The following is a 7,772-nucleotide window of genomic DNA, read 5'->3' as shown; positions in this document are numbered from 1 at the left end:
GTCCTACCTAAACACATAATGAAACACGCCTTATTCAAGCATTCTCATTGGTCTAATCTTACGTGATGTGAACCTCTCAGAAAATCCAGGAACACTAGTCTGTGACGGATACTTTATAGATGACAGGACAAGTTTTTGCACTCTGTCCTCCGCGGCCATTTTAGTCTCTATCATAGAAGACTAGAATTCTTCTGCTACCACCTTACAGCTCTCTGAAGATTTATCTGTGTTGGCTGTATAACCAAAGGCCCAGATATGGTAAGTGATTTTTGTCAATTTAGTTTGATTTTGAATTTTTTACTTGAGGTTTTAACTCAGATTAATGATTGGTTCTAAATTTTCTATTTTAGTCTGAAATGGAGAAAGGTCCACCATCTTCAACTCCCAAATATTCAGTACTGTAAGTATATGCTTGATTTACACTGTGGCCACTGTGCTATTTATACATTAGTATAAATTAATACATTTATACTAATGTATTTACACTAATTTATTTAACACATGTTATATCGGGGTCTAATCTGTACACCAGAAGTGACTTTTACTCCACTACATTTATAAAACACTCCCCCCAGTCAGCAAATTTCCTTTGGGAAAGACCTGGCCCACATAAACAGCTGGCCTGTGGCCCACTTAAGAAAGTGTTCCCCGGCCCATATCTGGCCCACTTCTTTTTATTCACATCAGAACCAAATCTCAATCATACTTTTACCAGCAGTGAGCCATATAATAAACAATTATGTGGCCAACATGTGGTCCTTGCATGTAATTATTGTATGGCTGACTTTAGTAAAAAACTGACGGTCTTTATGTGGCCCAAATGTGGCCGACAGACCAAAAGACAGAATTCTGCCAGAATTTAACCATATTTATACCACACCTAATTTATTTCAAATATACTTTTTAAAACAAATCAAATGGTATTACACACAAAATAAATATCATTATTATAATATTATTCTTATGTAAAAGCCATCTGTTTCCCCAAATAAACCAAACAACTACAAATATGTAACAAATATGTTTTTATTATTATCATACAATGAACTTGTATATCATGTTATCTGTAATTTATATTACAGAAACAAATTTATTCTTGTAATTGTACTTGAGTGGCCAAGGGGCGTTTCATTCGCTCCCTCCTCCCACCATCACGGTCTCCAGCCAGATGCAGCCATTTTATAATTGTTAGTTCGATCTCCTTTTGGGTAGACGCCCGTGTTTGTGGATTCTGCCTGACTGCACCTGCAGTGAAGAGGAATTTAGACAATGTTAGCTGCAATATAACCTGGAAACTAAAGCTGCATAACTATGACAGAATCAAACTTGACCTATGGCTAAACCATGCCCCCAAACGCGATGAGCCAATCACAGTGTGCTAGCTAACCCAATACACTCAGACATTCTCTGTTTTCACGTCCATTGAAATGCATTGCAGTTGGTTAGTTTTCATTCATTTTTAAATGTTTTTTCTGCTGGGCGACATTGTGTATTTTTTACCCGTATTATTTACCCTTTCCCAAGCCACATCTCAACCAAAATAAGTGTTTGCTCAGGATTAAATTATGCGGTAAACCACAACATCAACTAAACGTGGATAAATGAAACAAGGATGTTTACATCGGTTACAAGCTAAGTCAACAATGTATTTGAACGTTATCTTTAACCCTTGTGCCTTGTTCCAATTCACTACCCTTTCGTGTTGTTAGCGGCCAAAAATGGCCACTAATTTAAAGTGATGCCACTGATTTGAGCATAAAAAAACACAAAATCACTGATTTTCAATATAAAAAGTGATTGTGAACTGATAAGTGATTGTGGATTTTTTTTACCTTTTTCACATTCTTGGGCATGCCAAAGATTAGTAAAAACATTGATGCTGCACAAAAACTAAAAATGCATCAAAGCCTGATTTTAGTTTTTCTCCCTCATTTATAGTTTGTGCCCACTTTTGCCCCATTGACTTCCATTATAACAATGTTTTTTTGATTGCAGAGTCATGACACCTTATTATCATGCATTCTTTGTGGCCTTTCCTTTTGCTAAGAGGTACAATTTTAAATTTTTTCTGTTGAACACCATGTGCCACCATTAACCTTGTACATTGTACAAGCCAGAATTTAAGCTCTGTTTTTTTTTGCACAGGCCTACTAAAGGGTTTATGGTGCCACATGGTGATCAACAGTACAAATGACAAATATTACCTCTTTGCAAAAGGTAAAACCACAAAGAATCAAAAATGCATGGTAATAAGGGGTCATGGCTCTGCAATCAAAAAATGTTGTTATAATGGAAGTCAATGGGGAAAAAAAATGGCCACAAACAATAAATGAGGGAGAAAAAATCTGATGCTGCACAAAAACTAAAAATGCATTAAAGCCAATGTTTTTACCAATCTTTGACATGCTCAAGACTGTGAAAAAGGTAAATGAAAATCCAGTCCACAATTACTTTTTATATTGAAAATCGGTCATGTTGTGTGTTTTTTTCCCCCAAATCAGCGACACCACTTATAAACTTGGCAATGAAAGAGTTACCGTATTTTCCGGATTATAAGTCGCACTTTTTTCATAGTTTGGTTGGTCCTGCGACTTATTGTCAGGTGCGACTTATATGTCAAAATTAATTCATACTGACTAACGTGAACCAAAGGAAAACATAGAGCTACGAGAGGGCACTATATGTTGCTCCTGTAGCCTACCCCTTAAAAAAAAACTTAACTGAAACATTAACTTAAAGACAATGGAGAAAGACTTAAACAAAATGTCCCCCAAAAGAATAATAATTTTCTAAAAAAATGTGATTTATAGTCCAGTTCGACTTATATGTGTTTTTTTCCTCTTCATGGTGCATTTTTTGACTGATACGACTTATACTCCGGAGCGACTTATAGTCTGGAAAATATGGTAAAATCAAGGAATTTTTGTAAACATTTGGTAGCTTTGATCAGTACTGAGGTTGATTAACAGATTTATACAAAAAATTTGAAAAAAAAATAATCCGATACATTTTTACAGCAGTTTAATTTAGTGACCATTTTTGGCCTTTAACAACACGTAAGGGTAGTAAATTTGCCCACGGTATACAGGGTCGGCGCAAGAGAATACAGAATGAGGGGGCCTCCTGTTTCACTGGGGGGGCACCTCGTTCATCTTATTATTTTATTATTATTATTAGTTTTTTATTATTATTATTATTATTATTATTATTATTACTACATGGCACTGTAAAATGCTTGGTACTGATTGGCTAGTCGCAACATTCAAAGGTATTTTATTCCTTGAACAACCGCCTGAAACACAGCCTCACCCAGGTGCTGCGTGCGAGTCACGTTAACAGGGAGTTTAACACCTTCAAATTATACAGAATAAATATTCATAATTAATAACGTATATGAGATTGTATTTACATTTATTAAGCCGAATGTTCGTCTTTTGACTTTTAACTTGGTTTTAACGCGTCTGGCTTTCACCCATTATGAAACGTACGTTTTCCCAGAAGGTTTGTATTTCTTAAAAATAAGCTAATAAAGGACATAAAATCTAAATGTTATGTCTATATATTTATTCGTATAGCAACTAGCCTTGAAATAAGCGGGATTATTACAGCCGGCCAATTTGCTGTCACAAATAAATCCCTCATTATAGTAAAACCATAACTTATCATGACGCTAAAGTGCAAGACTGAAAAACTCACGCAAATCATAAAGACCAGTACATAACCAAATAACAGCAAAAGAAAACAATGTCACTGACATATCTAACACCAGAACGAACTATGCATTTTACCTTTAGAAGAGTTGCAGGCAACGAGAGGACTTATAAAAACTTTTTAAGAGGGACCTTTTAAAATTTCTTCGTCTTGCTCAAATGCCGAGACTTAGCCTACAAGTGTACATTATTTAGGTAGAGAATGAGTTCTCACGCATGGCGATTGAGACCCCGAACGTGACATTAACTTTCAGTGCAGACAAAACACTGGGAATAGCTTTAAGAATTTGTGTTGTTCAAATGTAGTGGCTGCGTGTATGTAACTGGCTGACTATGTTAGCATTGCATTGTGGGTTAGTATTTTAATAATTTTATTTTATTAATTATACTCCTAATTTTAATCAGTATCCGTTGTGTAACCAAATTTATTTGCAGCACATTTTTAAAATTATTAAGTTCATTATTATTTTGAGAAGTAAGGGGGCACAGTGACTCAAGTGGCCGGGCCATGCCCCCTAGGGCCCGCTCGTGGCGCCGACACTGACGGTATATTTTTACGTTTGTGAAAAATTTCAAAAAATTTCTTAAAATATGTGTTAATATAAGATTTGTCACCAAATATCATTTAATTTGCTGAAACACAGAGAAAGTTGTGGCCAAATTACGACTAAAAAAATTACAAAAAATGGCCCCAACAACACATAAGGGTTAAAGGACAAGTTCGGTATTTTAGACTTAAAGCCCTGTTTTCAGATTGTTTATGGTGAAATTGACTGAAATTTCGACATTTGCGGCTGCCCTGAGAATTTTCGCTTGTTTGTGTTTCATCTCACACCTCTACAATGGGTTTAATGGTGCACTGGAACAATAATTCCTAAAATGCATTAAACTTTCGTTTACAAAGACGTGAAACTCACCGAGTGGTCAGGGGTGTTCACTGATATGCTCACACAAAAATCGCTGCAAAAGATGCTTTCCAACAGCTGTTTTAGCATTCGTTGTTAACTTGTGGACCTATTTTTCCAAACGCCTCACACCCGTACATTCTTCCGCTGAGAGCTTGAATAATAGACACTCCAGCCCAGGTGGTGGCGCTAATCCGCCATTGCCAATTGCAAGAATAGAAACAAAGTTCCCGGCGCGGAGTAATACCGTACCTCACAGGACATCTAATACAAGTCAATGGAGTTGGTAAAAACTACGACAAAACCTGTTGGAATGCGTCTTTTGGAGCGATTTTTGTGTGAGCATACCAGTGAACACCCCTGACCACTCGGTGAGTTTCACGTCTTTGTAAACGAAAGTTTAATGCATTTTAGGAAGGATTGTTCCAGTGCACCATTAAACCCATTGTAGAGGTGTGAGATGAAACACAAACGCGCGAAAATTCTCAGGGCAGCCGCAAATGTCGAAATTTCAGTCAAAACCATTCTATTTCACCATAAACAATCTGAAAACAGGGCTTTAAGTCTAAAATACCGAACTTGTCCTTTAACATCTCTAACGTTACATTAGGCTAACATTAGAAAATGTTAACTTTAGCTTCTAGCTGCGTTGTACATCATGTCACTAAGCTTCATTAACGTATCTGTAAATAACTGAGATAAAAATGTTATTTGTAATAGCATGTTGATAGCATGTTACACTATCACCTGTCAATTTTTGTGTGGAACTGAAGCTTTTCATCGACTTTCTCAACAATAAAATTATTAATATAACCCTCCCATGCATAGTTAATTCCATTTTGGTGATTTTCGAGATGATATATAGTCTTTCTGTCTCCAAAAATCATCAATTGCCTCCTGTGACAGCTGCCATAGCGCCTGTTCACCGAATGTTGAGTGAGTGGATGGGTAAATTATTTCCTTTGATAATTTAAGTGGGATTAATACAATATTAATTAAATTTAACAAACTGAAGGAGATATAATGATATATTGTCACAATCCTCTTTGTTCTATTTTTTTCAGTCAAAAATTATATTGAATTATAAAGGCGAATTATGAAATGGTGCATGAAGTGCTACTGTATACAAATAAAAATTTATTCTCACCAATGACAACTTCTTTCAGGACCAGGCACTGGAAACACACCTTGCCATTTACTCCTCTCCAATTCATGCCACGTGCCACAGTGGTTGAGAAAGTGGCTTTTAACACTCTCCATACGGTGTCTCTTACATCAACACCACCAATCAGACCCAGGTAGTTAATCTAAGAGAGAAAAAAACATTGTGCATTGGTGTATATTATGTATTCCTAAATCAAGTGTATTTTACCTCCCCCCCACACACAAAAATGCTGTTTTTTAACATTTATGAAAAATGGTAAGTCATATAACAATGGCATACACCCAAGTGTTCAGACCAGTCTACATGTGTAATATTGAAATTTAAGTCATAAATTTAGCCCACCCACAATTCAAATCTAGGCCTGGTTGCTCCCAAACCTCAAAAATGGTGAATAACACCAGAGTTAGTACAAATTACAGTAAATGGAAGTCAACCGATCCGCCACTTTGAAAGCGCAAAAAGCAGATAAATCCAATACAAAAGTAATCTCATGTGTCCTGGTGACATATGGACGTCGTGTGAAGCAAAGCAGTCGATTTTTGCTGGATATTGAACGTTATTTACTACATTATTAGTGTTAAAGGGATAGATGGATTTCAGTCACGTGACCTTTTACATCATGCCGCCATCTTTAGGACCTACCGAGTACCAGTAGGTTATTGACAAGCATTGGCTACCTTGCTACGATTTACGGATTTCTTATCTTTTACTGTCTATGATTCTTACGGATACAGTAAAGGGCTACGAAAGACAACATGTCGCATCTCGACTGTCATGAAAATAAACGCTACTTTAAAAAAATATATCTTGGTTAGGGTGTGATGCCTTCTCGATCCCTGATGCGTTCTTCCAGCCGCTGTCCGCTGCTACCGAACTACCACTATTTTACAACATAAGAAGGCGCGACACAACATGAAACTTTGCTCGAAGTATCACCTGGATCTCTACACATGAACGCGAGCATTGAGAACATTGTTTGTGTACATAGAGTTTACTAAAAATAAAGGTTTTGTACAACTGACTTTGGCTGTTATGGTGTCCGCTTGTCATCTCTGCCAGACGTAAATAATCGATTTCCGAAGGGGAATGAATGAATATCATATGAGGCTCCTTTTTCAACCTGAAGGTCAATATTGTTTTTCACTTGCGACAAAACAACGACTTATCCATGCATTTTTATGGAACTATGCTTTAGGAGATATCAATCTTTACAATCCTCCCTCCTTACGTCGCAATTGGAGATCGATACATCTTGACTGGGAAGAAGGCGGCGAGCGGACGCCAAATCATCCAAAGTCAGTTGTTCAAAACCTTCTTTTTAGTTAACTCTCTGTTCACAAACAATGTTCTCAATGCTCGAGTTCACGTGTAGAGACATAGGCGATACTTCGAGCAAAATATCATGTTGTGTTGAGCCTTCTTAGTGTTGTTAAAATAGCGATTTTGATGCTCACAGCATATTGAAGGCATAGCTTCTAGTTCTTTTGCGACCACTTCAAGTCCTTAAAATGGCGGAAGACAAGTGAGTGACGTCAGCTGATATCCATGTATAGTTCGGCCAAAAGGCCTTTGTTCATCATCCTGGAGCCGTTAGGATTTCTATGGGGAAGGATAAAACCACGTTTTTTTGGACTTGAAGGACGTGGACCCCGTAACTTAACATTTGATTAACTGAAACATCTAAGACATTTTCTAAAATAACTGAAAATGTGTTAGTCTTAAAAATGATGGACATATGCATCTCGGACGGCTTGAGGTGAGAAAATCTTGGGTTATAATAATAACTTCTGTATTGCTCTACTACTGAAGAATAATGGTAAGTAAATAAATAGCCAAGTTTTATTTTGGGTAAACTATCCCTTTAATTATTTACTTAACATTATTGGGGAGAGTGGGGCAAAGTGAGCCAGTGGGTAAGTTGACCCACCCCCTGTATCTAGGTTACCATACAGATTTGTAGCCATGTGACCACAAATCCAGGTAGCAACCGTC

Source organism: Paramisgurnus dabryanus, chromosome 3, assembly GCF_030506205.2.
Source record: "Paramisgurnus dabryanus chromosome 3, PD_genome_1.1, whole genome shotgun sequence".
Taxonomy (NCBI): Eukaryota; Metazoa; Chordata; class Actinopteri; order Cypriniformes; family Cobitidae; genus Paramisgurnus; species Paramisgurnus dabryanus.
This window is presented reverse-complemented; position numbering follows the sequence as displayed.